Source organism: Pseudorca crassidens, chromosome 19, assembly GCF_039906515.1.
Source record: "Pseudorca crassidens isolate mPseCra1 chromosome 19, mPseCra1.hap1, whole genome shotgun sequence".
NCBI lineage: Eukaryota > Metazoa > Chordata > Mammalia > Artiodactyla > Delphinidae > Pseudorca > Pseudorca crassidens.
This window is the reverse complement of record NC_090314.1, coordinates 13010005-13032549: the sequence shown is the minus strand read 5'-3', so window position 1 is coordinate 13032549 and position 22545 is coordinate 13010005. Positions and strand designations below refer to the sequence as shown.

Below are 22545 nucleotides of genomic sequence, written 5' to 3'. Positions count from 1 at the left end.
GCCACACGAATTCCCTCAAGTCCGGGAGCATCGGGGGAATAATCAGCCAGGATCCCACCCACTCAGTCCAGGTCTGTTTTGCTAAACGTGAAAAAGGGACACCCTGGGACACCGCAGAGGACAGACAGACCCCACACAGTGAGGTGGGAGGCTGAGCGGTTTCAATAGCCGGGCAGGAATGACTCTGTATCCGTACTCGGCCACTTTCCAGCTGTGTATCCAGAACAAGAGACCGAACTTCTCTGGACCTCGGTGTCCTTACGATAAAGATCATAACACCCTGCTCATGGGGCTTTGATGAAGGTTAAAGGGAGAACATGGGATGAGGGGGAAATGCTCGGTAAACAGTAGCTGCAAGAAGAAGTAACGTTCTGGTTAGTGAGGGCACCCCCACCTGCATCGGCAATGCCATCGCCACATCTGCCACCACTGCTCTGACCTGCCCCAGCCCCACTGGCCGCTAACGCAAGGACCCCCCTCCTGAAAGCCCCATGGCCACAAACAGTTAATGTGATTATTGCATTTATCCCCAATTTGCAATAGCTTCTTCTCTTTAATCACTTTGAAAGTGTTTCAAATTCCCTTCCTACGTGACTGAAATCAAAGTGGCACCTGTGAAGTCAGAAAGCCTGGCTGCCAGTGCGAGGTGGAGATGTAAAACCGTCAGGCTTTGATGGGGGGAAATTATGTCTTTCTTAATTCCTTTTACCCTATAATTACCAGGCACGACCACGTGGGTTAACAGCAAAAATAACTTGCACAGAAAGACTGTCTGATTTGAGTCCTCACGGGAGACCCTCAGGGGACGCTGCAGTGCAGCCCCCATCCAGACACCTTCCTCCCCAGCTCTCCGAGGCCGCTGACCCCCCGCCAATGAGGGTCAATCGAGAGACGTCCTTTCTGCCTCCTGCTCCGCCCCTCTGGGCAGCATCTCACTGTGATCGTCCTCTCCCCTTTCCTGGCCCGACTGCCCTGTTGCCCTTCTCCCCGCCTCGCCTCCACCCACAGTCTCCTTTGCAGTCTCCCTCCTCCCCCATTTAACCCCTGGGCACTGACCTCCCTGAGGTCCTCACAGCACCTCTCTTCCCCTCCTCCCTCCTCTGTTCTCTTTCCTTTTCCTTCCCTCGTCTCTCCTCCCTTCCCTTCACTCCCACTGTTCCAGAGATCACATCTACCCTGAAGACTCCCAAACCAGCCTCCCCAGCGTCCAGACGCTGGCTCACTGTCATCACTGGGATGCCCTGCTGGGTCCAAACCTGCTCCCCCAGACTCCCCCCTTCTCAGAGTAAGGCTCCACCACCGAGGCTGAAACCTCTGACTCTCCTCCATCTTCCCTTTCTCCTGAGTCTGATCCAGTGCCAGCCGACACCACCCGTGCAAGAGCTACGGCAGCGTGCTTTAGAGGAAACTGCAGGAGCTTTGGAGTCATGTGAACCCGAGTTCAGATTCTGGCTGTGAACTTGGGACAGGTTACTTCAGTGTCCTTATCCATAAAATGGCAATGATAATTCCCACCACCAAGAGTCTTTTTTTGGGGGGGTGAGGGTGGGGTTGGTGTGCTGCCGGTGGCACTACACAGCTTGTGGGATCTTAGTTCCCTGACCAGGGATCAAACCTGGGCCCTCGGCAGAGAAAGCGAGGAGTCCTAACCACTGGACCACCAGGAAATTCCCAAGAATCATTTTTTAAGAACTAAATGACGTAATATGCGCATACGGTTAATACATTCTCCCCGTCCCTTTCCGGCTGCCTCTGCCCTAGTGCAGGCATCATTTTTTACCAAATCAACGGCAACGATCTCAGAACTGATCTCTCTGCCTCCGGACACTCCTCTTCCCGTCCATCAGCCACCCCACTGCCAGAAACTTCTTAAAGCTCATTTCTGACCACGTCACCCTGCTCAGAACCCTTGGTGGCTGCCTGTGGCTCGCAGGTTAAACTCCAAAGCAGAAGCGGCGTGAATCGGACGGAGCGAGCAGAACACTGAGCACGGAGTCAATTCCAAACCCTCACCTGCCAACTAATCAACAGTTTAGACTTTGGGCCTCGGCTTCCACAGTTTGATGAGACGAACATTTCCTAACTCACAAGACTAAGCACCTACCAGGGTTTCAGCCCGTAGTAGGTATTTAGCAGATTCTGGTTCTCTTCCCCTCTCTCTGCTCGCCTCCCCTACACCCTTGCTGGGGGAGCGGGGGGAAGGTGGACACAGCGCTTCGTGAACAAGCTTCATTACCAAGGTACTTTCTTTTTTAATCTTTCAATGAAACCTCTGGACGACCAAACAGCAAAACATGGCCATCACTGGAGGAAACCCGCAGGTTATAAGCCACATTGATAAAGGCAAATAAATCCTAAATATTGACTGTCTGCCTCCCCGTGAGAAGCCAAGCCAGACCATATAGGGACAAGGCCCCAGATTAAAGAATATCCCAGGGTGGGGCACCGCGGAGGAGGGCCCAACCTACAGGCAAGCATTCCTACAGGAGAGAAGAATATCCCAGGGTGGGGCACCGCGGAGGAGGGCCCACCCTACAGGCAAGCATTCCTACAGGGGAGAAGGTGACGGTTGCTTTTTATTGCTTGATTCACTAAGAAACATACTTACGAGTCTATTTTTCCCTAAAAAAAGTGTTTATATACTGTTCACAGTTTCATGCCATAGAGCCTCGGCTGGGGAAGGAAATATCTGTGGTTCTTGCTTTTTCTTTCTTCTGAGGAAAAGTCATTTTCATCTAAGCATTTTTTTCAATTGCACCTCAGGGTTCACTGTTAGGGCTGTGAACTCAGCTTCGGTCTAGACTCGCCTTCTTTATTCGCTCTGTGCGTTCAGAGCCCCCACCCTCTGTCCAGGGTCGCCCACCTGGTGTCCCCAAAGCTTTTCCCTCCTTCCTCTCTACCAACAGCCCACTGGCCAGGCCTACATCCATCCATCCTGCCACTTCCTGCCTTTTTTTAATTGGACTTCTACAGGTCTTTTTTTTTTTTTAATTGTGGTAAAATACACGTAATATAAAACCCTCTGGCATTTCTCCTTAGAGGGAGCGGCCAGTTTAAAAAAGAGAGTGGGTCAGCTGCATTTCTCCTGATAGAGCTCTATCTCTCTGTCCAAAAAAAGAGGGCTGACCTACCACACCGCCTTATTCTCTTCACAGAGCTCTCTCTCTGTCTCTATGTTAGATGGGGAGGGGGAGGGGGAGGGGGAGGGGAAGGGGAGGGGAAGGGGGAGGGGAGGGGAAGGGGGAGGGGAGAGGAGGGGAGGGAGGGGAGGGGGAGGGGAGGGGGAGGGGGAGGACCCATCCCACCCAGCAGCATTTGTCCTTATGAAGAGCTGCCTCCCTGCCTGCAAAAGAGAGCCGGACATCAGGCATTTCTCCTCAGAGGGCTTTCTCTCTGAGAAAGGCCGGCCATTCAGCCTTTGACTTCATTGATTGTGCGCTGTCTCTGCCTGAAAAGTGGGCTTTCCCTCCTGAATCGTTCCCCATACATGGCTGATCCTCTGTCTGAGGCGGAGGGCCTGACATCCAGCATTCCTCCGCGTAGAGCTCTGTCCCTCTGTTTGAAAAAGTCAGCTGGCCATCCCGAATGTCTCCTCATAGGGTGCTGTCTCTGACTGAAAAGAGGGTTTGAGTCTGCGGCATTTCTCCTCCTAGAGGGCTCGTCCTCTCTCTGAGGTGAAGGGCTGCACAGTCAACATTTCTTTGCATACAGTGCTGTCCCTGTCTGAGGAGGAGAGCTGGCGACCCACCTCTCTCCTCATAGAGCTCTGTCCCTCTGTCAAAAGAGGCAAGCTGAGTTCCCGCTATGCCTCTTCACAGAGCGCTGTCTCTGTGTTGGAGGAGGAGGGCCAAGCCTCTGACATTTCTCCTCCTAGCCAGCTGTCCCGTCTCTCTGTCCCTGTCTCTGTCTCTCTCTTTGCAAGTGTGTCTCTCTTTGTCCATCTGTGACTATGGCTCTGATGTATCTGTGCATCTGTTTCCAAATCTTTTTGTCTCTATCTTTGTGTCTCTGCCTCACTCTTGTTCTGTATCTCTGTCTTCCTCTCTCTGTGTCTCTGTCTCTATCTCCCTCTCTCGTTGTCTCTCTCAAACCTCTCTGTCTCTCTCTGTCTCTCCCAGTTGCTCTTCTCCTCAAGACCAGGTGTGACCCTGCTGACACTCCCGGTTCGTTGCAGGGAAAACATTGAATGATCATTCTCTGCTCATGCAAGGAGCTCAACTGCTGGAACAAACAATGAGAAATTCAGAATTAATTGGGTGCTGATTATTTGCCAGTGGGAGAAAAAAAAATGTTGAGATATATATGAAACAAAAGACAACCTAGCAACAGTGGAAACCTCAGCTCGTAGCAACAAAAGCAATCCTAATGAAGCATGACAATGTCTGCTTGGCGCAAAGCCGGCAGCTGACCACTGCATGCAAGAGGAAGGCATACAAATATTACAGCTGCCAGGAGCCAAGTGAGGCCATTCTGGGGCACCTTGGGCCGCCAAGAGCCCAGCCACAGCCTCCCAGAACCTCTGTGATGGAGAGTTCAGAGATGTCCACCCCGGGCCCCACACATGGACACCCCCATTCACTCATTCTCCAGAAAACATTCTCATAAGCACCTGCCTGGGCACTAAGGAGGTGAACTTGACCCAGACAGGATACCTGTATGCAAAGAACACCCAGTCTGGGAAGGAAGAGAGAGCAAAAATAAAACTATAATATAATACAAGAGTTCTAGTACCCGGCACCATGGAGCCCAGAGCATCTGCACCTAATTCTGCACATGGTGTGCAGAAGGGGGCGTGGTTCACAGAGGTGACATTCGGGCAGAGTCTGGAAAGATGAATAGAAGTTCGTCAGGTGAAGAAGGGAGAATGAGCGTAATATTCGGAGGAGCGTCATGTTGGGAGGCACACAGAGGTGAAAGGGCACACTGGGCGCAAACAACATCAGGAAACCACAGCCAGGGTGGTTCCTCAAAAAGTTAAACATAGAGCTACCATATGACGCAGCAATTCCACTCCTAGGTATAGACCCACGAGAACTGAAAACAGGGACTCAGATACTTGTACACAAACGTTCACAGTAACACTACTCCCAAGAGCCTAAAGGTGGAAACAACCCAAATGTCCATCAACGGAAGCACGGAGAAAAAAAAGTGTGATGTGTACGTACGATAGAATGTTACTCAACCACCAAAGAAAGAATGAAGTACTGACACACGCTACAACATGGATGAATCTCAAAGACATTATTCTACGTGAAAGAAGCCCAACGCAAAAGGTCACATATTGAATGATTCCATTTGTACGAAATGTCCAAAACAGGCAAATCCACAGAGGCAGAAGGCAGCCTAGTGGTTGCCAGGAGCCAGGGGAGGGGGCGGGGCAAGTGACTGTTAGTAGGTACAGGGTCTCCCCCTGAGGTGATGACAGTGTCTTGGAACTGGATAGAGGTGATGGTTGCACAACATTGTGAAGTACTAGATGCCACCGAATTGTACATTTTTAAAGGGACAGTGGTTAATTTTAGATTATACAATGTTTACCTCAATAAAATCAAGTAAAAATAAAAGTAGAGAAGCCACAGCTGAGGTTTAGCCTACGGGTGGGAGTTGGGCAGGGCCAAATAACCAAGGGCCTTCCATGCTGCTGCCTCTGTCTCATGGGGGATGAGGGGCTCTTGAGGACCTCAACCCAGTCTTAGAACATTCAGCCAGAGGAGTGACATCACTTCAGGTACTTCAGGACATTTCCTGGGGTTGCAAATAGGAAGGGCCAGGAGGAGTGCAGGAGAGGCAGCAAAACCCATCAGGAGGCCGATGCCAGAGGGGAGTGTTTTAAGTAAGAGTTAAAAAGATGGGTGAGGAACAGGCACATTTGAAGGACAAACACCAAATGTTCTTGGACTCAGAAAGCCCCTCAGAAGCCTTGGGAAGGCAAGGTCCTGTCCCTGAGCTGCCGGCTTCAGGGAGGTCTTGACAGGCTGTGCACTGTGTCTCCCCAAAGCCCCGGTTGCAGGTTCCTTGTGGGCAGGGAGGCGGCGGGGGGGTGTTGGGTGGCGGGGCGTAAGGATCAGGATCCTGAGACCTGAGACCTGGGCCCTTTGCTCAGTAGCCAGGACGCTCTAGGAGGAGCCGGGGGAGTTGGAGTCAGGGTGTGTACCCCAGCATCACTACCCGCTCACCCCAGGAGGAGTGTCCATCTCAGAGATTTCCGTTCCCTCTGGGGCCAACTTCCAAGTTCTGTGCTTTAAAGATTTGTTTTCATTAGGCCTGCCTCAGTCAGAGGCATTGAACGTTATCTCCATCTCAGCTGGCTCCTTTCCTTTGCTTTTTTCTGTTGACTTTCAGAAACTCTGCCAGCCACATTTGGGCTTTGATTATTTTTTCATAAAGGAAAAAGCAGAGCTAGTTGTCAGAAACAGCTCCTGACAGAAGCACGCTCCTGCCCCTCTGGAGAGAAGAATGGAGAATGGCGAGTGGGCCCCGGGCTGACTCCTCCAGCGTTTCAAGACATTGCTCCACACCTCCTTGCCCAGGCTGGCTCTCATCCATGGCTTTGATCATGAGTGGCACTGCTGGAGGTGCCTGGCACACGGCAGGCCAAATTTGAGGATGGCAGGGACCGGAAACCAACCAGACCCGCCAGCACACCCCATACAGCTGAATGGGGGCACCAGGCAAAGATACAGGCAGGCGGGCAGGAGCCGGGGACAGGCTGGCTGTGGCCAGAGGTGCCAGGATGAGGCAGTGGAGTGTGACAGTGAAGGGATCTGGGGCTGCAAGCCAAGCTCACCATTGCCAAAATGAACCCCACCTATGCATCCATCCACCAACGTACTCGATGTCCGTCCTCCAGTTCATCCATCCATCATCACTGCATCACTTCATATACCCACCCAGCCAGCCAACCATTCTTCCTCCAAGTCATTTTCCACCCATCCATCCAATTACTATTTACCAAGCACCCACTCTGTCTGGTAACGATGCCTTAACTTAAGAGAAGATTGACTGGAAGATCACAGTATGAATAGGCTAGGTCCAGGGGACAGGAGTCCCCAGACTCCCAGAGGAGCTGAAATACACGTGAAATTTGATATCAGACAAAACCTACAATGCCTGGAGTCACAGAGGAAATAGAGTCAGATTTCACATGGGGCCAAGCCATGGGGAACAAAACACAGCAGAAGACCCTGATGTGAAGTGGTACACGAGGTCAGAACTAGACTGCATCCCAGAACAGGAGATGAAGGCTTTAAGACCCCTTCTGGCTGGGCCCAGGATCGATCCTGGAGCTTCAGAGGAGCTGAGCCCACTGGTGGGGTGAGGGCTGAGCCCAGTTGAGAGATTCTGAGACTTCAGGACAGGACAGAGGAAGGGACTTGGGTTAAGGGGCCCAACCCTTGGGGCCCCCTCCAGCCTCATCTGTGGTCACCTCTGAGCTTCCTCCTCTGGCTGCATCATCGTGGCAGCCAGGGACCAACTCGGGCTCAGAAGCCATTCAAGTACTTTGCTTGCAAAGCCTCTTCTGACTCACTCTACAGGCAGAGCTGACAGAAAGCAGTGCCCAAGTTCTCAGCCTCAGTTTCCTCAAGATTTAATAAGTCAAAAACCGAAGAGGACCCAGGTAGGCCCTCGGTGATCTAAACCTGTTATTGATCTCAGTATCCAAAGGGAAATCTCCTTCCTGAAGTGATGTGATGATCGGGAGAACAAGGGCAATTCCTGAGTTCCTGAGTTCCTAAGTAAGCTCCAAATTGTGTTCAGAGTCCACAGCAACTTGCCAGAGTATTTTGGAAGGAGATATACTAGCAAGTATCACAGCCTCCCTGGGGTGGGTATTTGACAGGCAGGCCTTGAGTTCAGAAGGATTACGCCATCAGGCACCAAGTCCACTGGAACTTTTATATTTGTTTCCATGGTTCCCTGGATGCTCCCCGCAATGCAGGGAGGGAAGGAGAGCCATTTCAGGGAGTGGAAGTTTGTTTTGGTTATGCCACTTGTCCAAAGTCATTTAGTTATGAGTGACCCCACCAGATGGAGACTCAGTTCTCCCGACTCCAGCCTCACTGCTCTGACCACTGCATCATGCTTCCCCCTGGGGACAGATGTGAGCAGAGATCAAACAGGACTCTAGTTACTAGAAGGTAGTGCAGGAGATCAGAGCTAGAAGGGGATGGACATCAAACCTATCTGTGGAGTCCCTCCCATCAGGAAACTTGCACAAGCCTCTTAGCCTCATCCACCAGAGGGCAGACAGCAGAAGCAAGAACTACAATCCTGCAGCCTGTGGAACAAAAACCACATTCACAGAAAGATAGACAAGATGAAAAGGCAGAGGGCTATGTACCAGACGAAGGAACAAGATAAAACCCAGAAAAACAACTAAATGAAGTGGAGATAGGCAACCTTCCAGAAAAAGAATTCAGAATAATGATAGTGAAGATGATCCAGGACCTCGGAAAAGGAATGGAGGCAAAGATCGAGAAGATGCAAGAAATGTTTAACAAAGACCTACTAGAATTAAAGAACAAACAAATAGAGATGAACAATACAATAACTGAAATGAAAAATACACTAGAAGGAATCAATAGCAGAATAACTGAGGCAGAAGAACGGATAAGTGACCTGGAAGACAGAATGGTGGAATTCACTGCCACGGAACAGAATAAAGAAAAAAGAATGAAAAGAAATGAAGACAGCCTAAGAGACCTCTGGGACAACATTAAATGCAACAACATTCGCATTATAGGGGTCCCAGAAGGAGAAGAGAGAGAGAAAGGACCAGAGAAAATATTTGAAGAGATTATAGTTGAAAACTTCCCTAACATGGAAAAGGAAATAGCCACCCAAGTCCAGGAAGCACAACAAGTCCCATACAGGATAAACCCAAGGAGAAACACGCCGAGACACATAGTAATCAAATTGGCAAAAATTAAAGACAAAGAAAAATTATTGAAAGCAGCAAGGGGAAAATGACATATAACATACAAGGGAACTCCCATAAGATTAGCAGCTGATTTCTCAGCAGAAACTCTACAAGCCAGAAGGGAGTGGCATGATATACTTAAAGTGATGAAAGGGAAGAACCTACAACCAAGATTACTCTGCCTGGCAAGGATCTCATTCAGATTCAATGGAGAAATCAAAAGCTTTACAGACAAGCAAAAGCTAAGAGAATTCAGCACCACCAAACCAGCTCTACAACAAATGCTAAAGGAACTTCTCTAAGTGGGAAACACAAGAGAAGAAAAGGACCTACAAAAACAAACCCAAAACAATTAAGAAAATGGTCATAGGAACATACATATTGATAATTACCTTAAACGTGAATGGATTAAATGCTCCAACCGAAAGACACAGGCTTGCTGACTGGATACAAAAACAAGACCCATATATATGCTGTCTACAAGAGACCCACTTCAGACCTAGGGACACATACAGACTGAAAGTGAGGGGATGGAAAAAGATATTCCATGCAAATGGAAATCAAAAGAAAGCTGGAGTAGCAATACTCATATCAGATAAAATAGGCTTTAAAATAAAGACTGTTACAAGAGACAAGGAAGGACACTACATACTGATCAAGGGATCAATCCAAGAAGAAGATATAACAATTATAAATATATATGCACCCAACGTAGGAGCACCTCAATACATAAGGCAACTGCTAACAGCTATAAAAGAGGAAATCGACAGTAACACAATACTAGTGGGGGACTTTAACACCTCACTTACACCAATCATCCAAAATGAAAATAAATAAGGAAACAGAAGCTTTAAATGACACAATAGACCAGATAGATTTAATTGATATTTATAGGACATTCCATCCAAAAACAGCAGATTACACTTTCTTCTCAAGTGCGCACGGAACATTCTCCAGGATAGATCACATCTTGGGTCACAAACCAAGCCTCAGTAAATTTAAGAAAATTGAAATCATATCAAGCATCTTTTCTGACTACAATGCTATGAGATTAGAAATCAATTACAGGGAAAAAACCCGTAAAAAACACAAACACATGGAGGCTAAACAATACGTTACTAAATAACCAAGAGATCACTGAAGAAATCAAAGAGGAAATCAAAAAATACCTAGAGACAAATGACAATGAAGACATGACGATCCAAAACCTATGGGATGCAGCAAAAGCAGTTCTAAGAGGGAAGTTTATAGCTATACAAGCCTACCTCAAATAAACAATCTAACCTTACACCTAAAGGAACTAGCGAAAGAAGAACAAACAAAACCCAAAGTTAGCAGAAGGAAAGAAATCATAAAGATCAGAGCAGAAATAAATGAAATAGAAACAAAGAAAACAATAGCAAAGATCAATAAAACTAAAAACTGGTTCTTTGAGAAGATAAACAAAATTGATAAACCATTAGCCAGACTCATCAAGAAAAAGAGGGAGAGGACTCAAATCAATAAAATTAGAAATGAAAAAGGAGAAGTTACAACAGACACCATAGAAATACAAAGCATCCTAAGACACTACTACAAGCAACTCTATGCCAATAAAATGGACAACCTGGAAGAAATGGACAAATTTTTAGAAAGGTATAACCTTCCAAGACTGAACCAGGAAGAAATAGAAAACATGAACAGACCAATCACAAGTAATGAAATTGAAACTGTGATTAAAAATCTTCCAACAAACAAAAGTCCAGGACCAGAGGGCTTCACAGGTGAATTCTAACAAACATTTGGAGAAGAGCTAACACCCATCCTTCTCAAACTCTTCCAAAAAATTGCAGAGGAAAGAACACTCCCAAACTCATTCTATGAGGCCACCATCACCCTGATACCAAAACAAGACAAAGATACTACAAAAAAAGAAAATTACAGACCAATATGACTGATGAATATAGATGCAAAAATTCTCAACAAAATACTAGCAAACAGAATCCAACAACACATTAAAAGGATCATACACCATGATCAAGTGGGATTTATCCCAGGGATGCAAGGATTCTTCGATATATGCAAATCAATCAATGTGATACACTATATTAACAAACTGAAGAAGAAAAACCATATGATCAACTCAATAGGTTCAGAAAAAGCTTTTGACAAAATTCAACACCCATTTATGATAAAAAATCTCCAGAAAGTGTGCATAGAGGGAACCTACCTCAACATAATAAAGGCCATATATGACAAACCCACAGCAAACATCATTCTCAATGGTGAAAAACTGAAAGCATTTCCTCTAAGATCAGGAACAAGACAAGATGTCCACTCTCACCACTATTATTCAATATAGTTTTGGAAGTCCTAGCCATGGCAATCAGAGAATAAAAAGAAATAAAAGGAATACAAATTGGAAAAGAAAAAGTAAAACTGTCATTGTTTGCAGATGACATGATACTATACATAGAGAATCCTAAAGATGCCACCAGAAAACTACTAGAGCTAATCAATGAATTTGGTAAAGTTGCAGGATACAAAATTAATGTACAGAAATCTCTTGCATTCATATACACTAATGATGAAAAATCTGAAAGAGAAATTAAGGAAACACTCCCATTTACCACTGCAACAAAAAGAATAAAATACCTAGGAATAAACCTACCTAGGGAGACAAAAGACCTGTATGCAGAAAACTATAAGACAATGATGAAAGAAATTAAAGATGATACCAACAGATGGAGAGATATACCATGTTCTTGGATTGGAAGAATCAATATTGTGAAAATGACTATACTACCCAAAGTAATATACATATTCAATGCAATCCCTATCAAATTACCAATGGCATTTTTTACGGAACTAGAACAAAAAATCTTAAAATTTGTATGGAGACACAAAAGACCCCGAATAGCCAAAGCAGTCTTGAGGGAAAAAAATGGAGCTGGAGGAATCAGACTCCCTAACTTCAGACTATACTACAAAGCTACAGTAATCAAGACAATATGGTACTGGCACAAAAACAGAAACATAGATCAATGGAACAAGATAGAAAGCCCAGAGATAAACCCACACACCTATGGTCAACTAATCTGTGACAAAGGAGGCAAGGATATACAATGGAGAAAAGACAGTCTCTTCAATAAGTGGTGCTGGGAAAACTGGACAGCTACATGTAAAAGAATGAAATTAGAACACTCCCTAACACCATACACAAAAATAAACTCAAAATGGATTAGAGACCTAAATGTAAGACCAGACACTATAAAACTCTTAGAGGAAAACATAGGAAGAACACTCTTTGACATAAATCACAGCAAGATCTTTTCTGATCCACTTTCTAGAGTAAAGGAAATAAAAATAAACAAATGGGACCTAATGAAACTTAAAAGCTTTTGCACAGCAAAGGAAACTACAAACAAGATGAAAAGACAACCCTCAGAATGGGAGAAAATATTTGCAAATGAATCAACAGACAAAGGATTAAGCTCCAAAATATATAAACAGCTCATGCAGCTCAATATTAAAAAAACAAACAACCCAATCCAAAAATGGGCAGAAGACCTAAATAGACATTTCTCCAAAGAAGACATACAGATGGCCAAGAAGCACATGAAAAGCTGCTTAACATCACTAATTATTAGAGAAATGCAAATCAAAAATACAATGAGGTATCACCTCACACCAGTTAGAATGGGCATCATCAGAAAATCTACAAATAACAAATGTTGGAGAGGGTGTGGAGAGAAGGGAACTCTCTTGCACTGTTGGTGGGAATGTAAATTGATACAGCCACTATGGAGAACAGTATGGAGGTTCCTTAAAAAACTAAAAATAGAACTACCATATGACCCAGCAATCCCACTACTGGGCATATACCCAGAGAAAACCATAATTCCAAAAGACATATGCACCCCAATGTTCATTGAAGCACTATTTACAATAGCCAGGTCATGGAAGCAACCTAAATGCCTATGGACAGATGAACAGATAAAGAACATGTGGTACATATATACAATGGAATATTACTCAGCCATAAAAAGGAACAAAATTGGGTCATTTGTTGAGACGTGGATGGATCTTGAGACTGTCATACCAAGTGAAGTAAGTCAGAAAGAGAAAAACAAATATTGTATATTAACGCATATATGTGGAACCTAGAAAAATTGTACAGATGAACTGGTTTGCAGAGCAGAAATTGAGACACAGATGTAGAGAACAAACGTATGGACCCCAAGGGGGGAAAGCGGCAGGGGGTGGGGGTGGGGGTGTGATGAATTGGGCGATTGGGATTGACATGTATACACTGATGTGTATAAAATTGATGACTAATAAGAACCTGCTGTATAAAACATAAATAAAATAAAATTAAATTTTTTTTAAAAAAGAAATAAAAACACTTGCCTTGTGCAGACAGGCAAATTCATGATAAAAAAAAAAAAAAGACCTATCTGTGGCACTAAGATGACCCCTCTGTGCTCACCGAGAGCCAGGTGGGTAGTGGCAACGTGCCACAGGCTTGAACAAGCCAGCAGCCTCCATCCTGATGGAGCTCCCTGGGTGATCTAGTCAACACACTAATCTAGAGACTTGTTCATTAAAGATTTACTGATGTTTCTTTGGTTTCCTCTATAAATTCTACCCTTCCTTTCTTCTCAAGGATATTTGAAGCCCCTTCTCTGTCCGCCATATTCTTTCAAGACTAAGTACATGGTAGGCATTCAATAGCCGCCTGTAAATGTCATCCTGGCATGGTCTTTAAATGCAGTCATCAAAAAGAACACTCTGGAAGCTCCACGCTTACTCCGTCCCAGGTTAGTAACTGAAGCCGAAAGAGAGCTTCCTTTTCCAACCATTCCAACAGGACTGAGTCTCATTGAAACTACTCAGATCACGGGCCCATTCCTGAGCGGACGGTGGGGCTGGGACCCAAGACCATCTGAAAGTGAGGGAGATGTCACCCTGACGACTAGACTGAGAGAAGAGGAGGTGAAGTGAGATGTCACGGTGGAAGAAAGGGGACTGGATACAGGTAAAGCTACCAGCTCTGCCCCACAGAGGGGCACGGGCTTCAGGGTCCTGATGGAGCAGCAGAGCCCAGAGAGGCTGGGGCCTCTGCCATTCTGGTGTGGCGTGGATGGAGCCCCATGAGCTCTGTCTGCACTGCATACAACCACCCCAGCAGTGGACGTAGAGGCAGCCCTAAGCTCGCCCAGGACCAAGAGGAAGCGAGGCAGAGAGGAGAGAGAGCTCCCGGGCCAGCCCCTTGTGCCTCCTCTTTGTACAAAGGCCAGACATGCCACCAGCTGACTCCGCACAAGTCAGGATGGCTGGCCGCTGCCGAAGGTCAAGAGGAAACTGCCCTCCCCTTCCCAAAGAGAAGGGGATATTGCAACTCTGGGAAGTCTAGGCAAAACTGTAGGAAAAGGTCACCGTGGAATAAATTATGTAGATTAAAAGAATGCCCAGATCTACGGAGGCTGGGTCTGCACTGCAGCCTCTCAGTTTTTCTCTTTCATCATCAGCCTCTAATTCTGGGACATCAAATTACAAGCTCATTGATAATGATCAGTGATTTACTGGAGAAAGCCCAGCCCTAATTAAGAGTGGGAGAAGCTGACACTGCTTTTCAACTTCCCACCAAGGTCCAGCAAGGAAATTACCTGGTTCTGCCGAGCAAATAACAGCAGCGGGCACGCGCAGGCCCGGGCTACCTAATGCACACGCTCTTGCTGAATTAATATGCAGAGAGAGTGGCTTCGAGGGTTTGCAATTTGCTGGTAATTGGGGTATTGGTGGAGGCTGAAGGAAAGCAGCAAGCCAGTGTGTGAACACGGAGCTGCGCTGTCTGCTCTTACAGGGGATCGAAGCTTAAGACCCCTTCTGGCTGGACCCAGGAACCATCCTGGAGCCTTCAGAGGAGCTGAAGAGGTTGTGAGACTTCAGGACAGGACAGAGGCGGAGACTTGGGCTAAGGGGTCCAAGACTTGGGGCCCCCTCCAGCCTAACCTGTGGTCACCTCTGAGTTTCCTCCTCTGACAGCATCATTGGTAGCCAGGGACCAACTGACCCAGAAACCACTTATATGCTTTGCTTGCGACGCCTCTTCTTACTAACAGTACAGGCAGGGCTGACAATTATCTGTGCCCAGGATCAAGGACCACCTTTTCTCTTTCCAAAACCATACACTAAAATTCTAAATAAACAAATGTTCAACTTAAAATATAGGTGACCCTAAAATAAAGAGCTATTTTATACTTCTAGCTTAAACCAGACCTAACTTTGCTACGACTATAGGCTGTTAAACTATCTTGACATCAAAATGGTGACAACTATAACTATATTGCTTGCTATTCAAGGATCTTATAAAATCTATTATTTTGTCCATGTATGTTTCCTTTCATAATGGCAGATTTCATGTGTTATCAAATTTTAGCAAATTAGTTATAATACTTAAGTCCTTTAATATACGAAAAATAAAGGAGCAGAAAACTCAGTTACAATAAACTAAACTATGTTGGAGAAGATTTGCAAACAAGACCCATGGACAACTCTCCCAGTAGCTGCCTGGGGGTCAGGGATCAAGGGTCAGTGTGTAGCCAGAGCCTGGGTCTTTGATGAGAGTCAGAGCTCAGTTGGTGGTCAGGGTTAGAGGTCAGTATGTGGCCAATCAGAGGTGACTGGCCCATGTCCAGGATGGGGGACTGAGTTGTTCCAAGCCTGGGGTGAGGGACAGAGGATCCGTCTGTTTCTCCGTCTTATCTGCTGCACCTCCCTGCCTCCCTTCTCACGTTCCCGGGCAGAATCTTTTCTCCTGTGTATTTCTCATTTCTTGCTGCAGACACAAGAAGAGTTTGAGATTGACCTTGCAGCCTTTGACTGTATAAAGAGACCTCTTGAGAAACTTTGAAACAGACACTAAAACTACTCCATCACTATGGCATCCTCAGGGCATGTTTCGACCCTCTTTGGAATCATCACCAGGGAAAGGCAGGTGGTGTCATTCCCATTGGGGAACGTCCCCTCCCCTGGCCCTGTGGCCCTGAGCACAGGCTCCCAACAGGGCTCTCACCTCTCAGTGCTCCTAATCAAAGCACCGAGGAGATTAGTAGAGAAGACTTCTGATCATACGGTGGCTCCGCTCAGCTTAAATGTCAGTGATGGATCCACCCCATGCCACCCCGCAGTGGTCTTCCCACCACGGCTCCAAGAATTCTTTCCAGAAGTAGGGTCCTGGTGATTCCAACCAGAAAGATACTAGGGAGAGAGGTGATGCTTTGCTCAGCATGGTCAAGATGGAGGTTCTGGTGAGTCCTGCCGTGGGGTGGCCAGCCTGGAAGTGAATGGATATCACATGCATTCCCAGTACTGTGACCAACCCTCCAGGTTTGCCTGAGACTGAGAGGTTTCCGGGGACATCGGTCTTTCAGTGCTAAAACTGGGACAGTCCCAGGCAAATCAGGAGAGTTGGTCACCCAAGATTCCTGGGAACATCAGCTCATCTCGTCCCTGGGATGCAGGACCATCCTGATCCTTTCAACTCTGAGTCTCAGATAAGGGAACAGAAAGACCGGCCAAGCGGAATGTTTGCACTCGGGGAGGAGGCAGGACAGAAGGGCAAGAAAAAGAATTAGATCATTGAGGGTTTGTAAATTGCCAGGTAAGCTTGGAAGCAGGTCTTATATCTGGACCCAGGTGGTATTTAGGCTTCTTTCCAGATTGATTTTCATTTGAAAATATTATTGATCTTAGCAACACTAGATCAGCAATAATTCTGATCACTTCAGCCTCTTGTCAGGAAACTTGTATTCTCTCCCTAATAAAAGTAGTAAACAATAACAACTGCTACGCTATTTAACAACAGTTAAGATAGGGAGGGTGGGAGGGAGGGAGACTCAAGAGGGAAGAGGTATGGGAACATGTGTATATGTATAACTGATTCACTTTGTTATAAAGCAGAAACTAACACACCATTGTAAAGCAATTATACTCCAATAAAGATGTAATATATATATATATATATATATATATATATATATATATAGAAAGCTTACTAACTGTTGTCTTAGTCACCTCAGGCTGCCATAACAAAATACCATAGACTGGGTGGCTTAAAGAGCAGAAATTTATTTCTCACAGCTCTGGAAACTAGGAAGTCCAAGATCAACGTGTCGGCTGATTTCGTTCCTGGTGAGAGCTCTCTTCCTGCCTTGCACACGGCCACCTTCTCACTATGTATTCACATGGTACATGTTCTTGGAGAGACAGAGAATAAGCAAGCTCTCCAGGGTCTTTTCTTAAAAGGACTAATCCCATCACGAAGGTCCCATCTTTATGATTTCATCTAAACCTAATTACCTCTCGAATGCCCATCTCTAAATACCATCACACTGGGGTTTTGGGCTGCAACCTATGAATTTGGGGGAAACACAATTCAGTCCCTAGCATCTGCCAGGCACATGGTAAGCACTTTGCATGCAATATTGCTTCTAATCCTCACAACCCAATGAGAAAAGTGCTATTGTTACCCCCATTTTACAGATAAGAAAGTCGAAGGCTTAGAGAGGTTAAGTAAGGTTAACTTTGCCAAAGCCACATAGCAGGTAACTGGAGAGCACACAGGCTTAACCAGGATGCAGGCAGCAGGAGAGGCCCAGTCTCAGCCTAACTTAGAGTCAGCCTAGAACAGCCCAGTCATATCTGGGCCAGTCTGAAGGTCTTGTGCATCTATGTACACAAGGGATGGAGGAACTTCCTGTGGAAGAGCTCACTCTGACAAAAGAGTCAGACCCACACGCATAATTCAAAGACCAAGGGCCCAGGTTCAGGAGGAGTGATTCTGAGTATGGGTCATGCCACTCAGTGACTCAGAGAACGAGAAAGAGATGCAAGAGTAATAAAACACTGGGATCATTTCTGGGAGCATCAAGAGCCCAGGGCATCCCAGCAGTGGTTCCCGCAGCCTCGGAGAAAACAAGGTAAAGAAAGGACCACACCCTCAGTACCAACATCACCACCACACGCCGGCAGTCCTGACCCAGGCAGCACGGCCTCTGCATTGTTGCTTCTCCCTCTGGGCGGACAGGGCCACGAGACGTCACCACCGTGAGCAGCGCAGAAGAGAGAGAAACACAGCTCCACGGGGTCCCTGAAAGGACTCATTACAGAGCACCCGGAATCCACCCCCTGGGCACTCACAGAATTCTCTAGGAGGAACTGAGCCCAGACCTGCAGCAGTTCCTGCACCCAAAGTGAGAACTGACTCTTACAATGATCTCATTTTCACCTTCTGCAGAACCAGACCCAGGAAAGCATGAGCTACATTTATATCACTTTCTTGCTTTAAATACATACCCTGTACTAGTCAGCTCAGGCTGCCATGACAAAATACCATAGAGACTGGGTGGCTTAAACGACATTTATTTCTCACAGTTCGGTGGAGGCTGAAAGCCCAAGATCAAGGTGCCCAGAGATTCAGTTCCTGGTGAGAACTCTCTTCCTGACTTGCAGAGAGTCATCTTCTTGCTGTGTCCTTACATGGTGGAGAGAGAGCTCTTGTGTCTCTTCCTCTGCTTATAAGGGCACCGGCCCTATTAGACTAGGGCCCCACCCTTATGACCTCATTTAGCCTTTATCACCTCCTCACAGGTTCTACCTCCAAATACAGTCCCACTGGGAGTTAGGGCGTCAACATATGAATTCAAAGGAGACACAGACATTTATCCATCACACGCACACACCCCAAACCCTCTCCCATTGAGCCTCACGAGCAAGGCCAGGCGGGTGCTGCTGTTCCCACTTTGGACATGAGATAACTGAGGCTCAGAGAGTTTCAGCAACTTACCCAAGACTATTATTAATGACACATTCATCTTTTAAAAACATTTCTCTTATTATCTCTAAATCATCACGTAACAGACCTATCAGTGCCCTGCCCCATCCCCTCAGCACATGCCATTCCAGGGTGTGATGAGTGCGTCCCGCTGCGGTCACCTGGGGGCTCATCTCCCCCAGGTGCTGCCCTCAGCCATGGAGGACGGGAACTGGAGGATCAATACTGCAGCTTCCCGGCCCCTCTGATAACATAACTTTAAGAGTGTGTTCTACACAGTCTCCAGAGCTGCCCAGCAAGGCCACACCAACATTGCCCACGGTGGTAATCTCCTCGATAACCTCTCCATGTGGCTCCTCTCCCTTCCCTGTCTCACCTCCCCACCCCCTACCTGAGATCCCCTCCCAGACAAATTACTTGCACTCAAATCCTTGTCTCAGTGTCGGCTTCTGGAGAAATGCAACCTAAGCCCATGTTTTTGGACAAGATTTAGAAATGATAAAAACTAGACTCAATTCCACTCAACAAATGTTTTGAGTGCCTACTGTATGCCAGGTACTCTGCTAGGCACGGGAAATTAATGCCAAGCTGGATAGACCATATCTAAACCTCATAAAATTTATAGTCTAGAAGAAATTAAAACTCTTCTGTATCTTCTGAACTAGAAAGAGCCATTGTTCTTTTCTCCAGATACCGGTAATTCCAATCTTGTGATTCCATGCAATTATATTCATATCTAGTTACTAAATCTGTATAGTGCCATAGTTTTGAATCCAGATTTTTTTTTTCTTGTAATGGTACAAATCTTTTTCCATGTCTCTAATTAGTCTTTAAAACGTGGGTTTTCATGGCTATGAAATATTTCCTTATCTACCATTCCCCAATTGTTTCCGATGTTCCATGATTACAGATAACACCGTGATTAACTTTAAACAGATTCTAGGCGTTCTGTGATATAATCATAGTAGCATTTTAGAAAAATTGCCCTGGCAGCTCTGTGGAGGCAGATTCAAGGAAAATGGGAGCAGTAAGACCAGTTGGAGCTGGTTGAAACATTCCAGGTCAGAGATGACGAAGCTTAAACCCCACTGTTGGCGGTAGAGGTGAAGCAGGTGGAGGACAGAGATTAGAAAAACTAGCCTCCTGAGAGGCTTCTCCATCTCCACTTACAACCTCTTGTCATCAGTTTAGAGCTTGTATGTTCTTTACTTGTCACCTTATCAGTCTTGGCTTCCCTACTTAATTGTCAGTCCCTTCAGGGAGAAGCCTGTCTTGTTCTCCAGAGTCCTCAGAAGTCTAGTACAGATCTAGACACGTATTATCAGAGTGTGATGCCCTTCCTCCTTTGACAGAAATAATTCTGGGAACCTAGTTATGCTTCTCAAACTAGCCTTCAGATTACAGAAATGACAAAAAGTCCACCAATGTGAGTACTTATGTATGAGTCATCCAGGGAACCTGGTAAGGTGGGCAGAACTGGTCATTTGAGCAGGAAAGGATTTGATCATTAGACACAGATACAGGTCAGTCATCTCTGCTCTGCCAATGAGCCATGATCTGGAGGATGCTCTGGGAGTCAGCAATAGGAATTCAGAAAGAGATGCTCCTGGGTACCATGAAACTGAGACAGCGGTGGTGAGAATGAGCCAGGGCTAAAGTGGGCTTTCTAGAACCTTTCTTCAGGGTGTCCTGGGGAGGGCAAGGGAGGCAAGTGTGAACTTAGGATAAGTGTATAAAACCCAGATGGGAAGGAGAAAAGATTTCCTCCCTCCACCCCGGGAGGCCAGGATTTGCCAAGAGGATGAAGTAGCAGTAAAGTGAAAGTTCAGTGGGGTGCAGAGCAGCCCCAAGAACAAAATTTATTTCCTGAGCACCATCTGTATGCCAGGCCCTGTGCTGGTGAGGCAGACATAGTGGTGAACAATACAGGCAGGATTCCTGCCCTCATGCAGTTTATAATCTACCAGGAACGGTCTAATGTATCAAGGAGACTGAATGCCAGGCACCTCCCTATAAATGATCTCACTTCATCCTCTCACAACCATCCTATGAAACAGGTAGTATGGTGCTGCCCATTTTACAGGTGTGCAAATCGAGGCTCAGAGAAGTTAAATTAACCAGCCAAACATTACAGTTGGTGAGTGATAGGACCAGACTTTGAACCAAGATATAGCTAATTCCAGAGTTCTTCCCTGCCTTCGGGTAGAACAGTGGTTCTCAAACAAAGGCGATGCCTTTCCCCAAGGATGTTTAGCAACATTTCTGGTTGTCAGAACTGGGGGAGATGTGCTACAGGTCTCTAGTGGGGAGAGACCAGGGGTACTGTCAACATCCTTCAATGTACAAGACAGCCCCTCACGACAAAGAATGACCAGACCCATAGTATCAATGGTGCCAGTGTGGATGAGTCCTGGGTTGACATGTGTGCCATAAACACCATAAGCAGGGGCTGAATTCCCCCCTGAGACTCCCAGGATTTACCTGAATGCACAGCCAGTCTGACTGGTGAAGCCAGCTCTAGGCCCCAGGTGTGAGTGGCCATGGCGGCCAGAAGACCAGCCCTAAGACACAGGGAGGGCAGCGATGGATAAACATCCCAGTCCCAGATAAATGACGCCTGCAGGAGGGACAGGAGGTGAGGTGGGAGCTCTCAGAATGGCTGCCCCTCCTCCCACAACCCCCCAAGATGTTTATCCTCAACGGCACATTCATCAGCTCCTTGAAAGATACAAACACAAGCAGTTCTTGGAGCCATTTGCTTTCCCCGGACAACACTGAGCTAATATTTGTTTTAGCAAATGGCTGAGCTGTTCATCTTCTCTGGCAAAGGAGATTTGTTTTCTTCTCAGGAAATCACTGAGATTCTAAGTCAGAGATGCCTACATCTGGAGGACCAGCGTCTCCTCTAAGGCCTGATGCACAGGAAAGCACGCTCTATGATGAAGAGGCAGGAACAGAGTGAAACGGAAGCAACATTGGCTGTGGTCCTACTGTGTGCCAGGTTTTATATGCATGGCCCCATTCACGAGAACCCTAAGAAGAATGGCATTCATTTCGGGGGGAGGGTTCCATTTTACAGAGAAGAAAACTTAAACACTGAGAGGTTAGGTAACTTGTCCCAAGGCCACACAGCTGTGAGGGACACTGATGGAATCTGAACACCCATGTGCATCTGACCCAAAGCCCCTACATGTGCAGCCCCTACATGATGCTGCACCAGACAAGAAGCCTTGTCAGCAGAGTAGAACCTTGTGCATCTCCCTGATGGGACTGAGAAGAGTCATGCAGGGAGCAGGGATTGAAGAACCAGTCAGTAGAAATCTTTACAGACCCTGATCCTATCAGGAATCTTTGTTGCAAGTTCAGAAACCCAACTCAAACCAGCCTAAACAATATAAGGATTCATCCACTCAGGACTTGGACGTTCTTGAGGAAAAGCAGTCTTCAGGGATGGTTGGATTCAGTGGCTAAACAATATCGTCAAGGACCTGGTACTTTTTATTTCTTTCTGCCTTCTTTAGTGTCAGCTTCCCTCATGGTGGCAAAATGGCTGCAGAAGTTCCAGGTATCCCTTCTATATTCCACCATCTGGAGAGAGGAGGGTTAGCTTTCAATGGATCCCTCAGGCCAGTGAAGAACCTTCTCTCCTATAACCCCCTGGGAATCTTCTCCTCACATCCAGATGGCACAGTCTGGGTCATATGCCCCTCCCTGAGCTAACCTCTTTGGCCAAGGAAAGGCCTTGTACTGACTGACTTAAGCCTGGGTTAACTGAACAAGACACTGTAGCAAGGGGGTGAGATTAGGA

At 46.4% G+C, this 22545-nt stretch overlaps 1 long non-coding RNA gene across 1 annotated transcript in view; it reads right to left on the bottom strand.

The window, feature by feature from the left end:
* The window catches only part of LOC137212736 (uncharacterized), a 94142-nt gene that overhangs the window by 55420 nt on the left and 16177 nt on the right, over positions 1 to 22545 (bottom strand). The gene's annotated exons all lie outside the window — the stretch shown is intronic.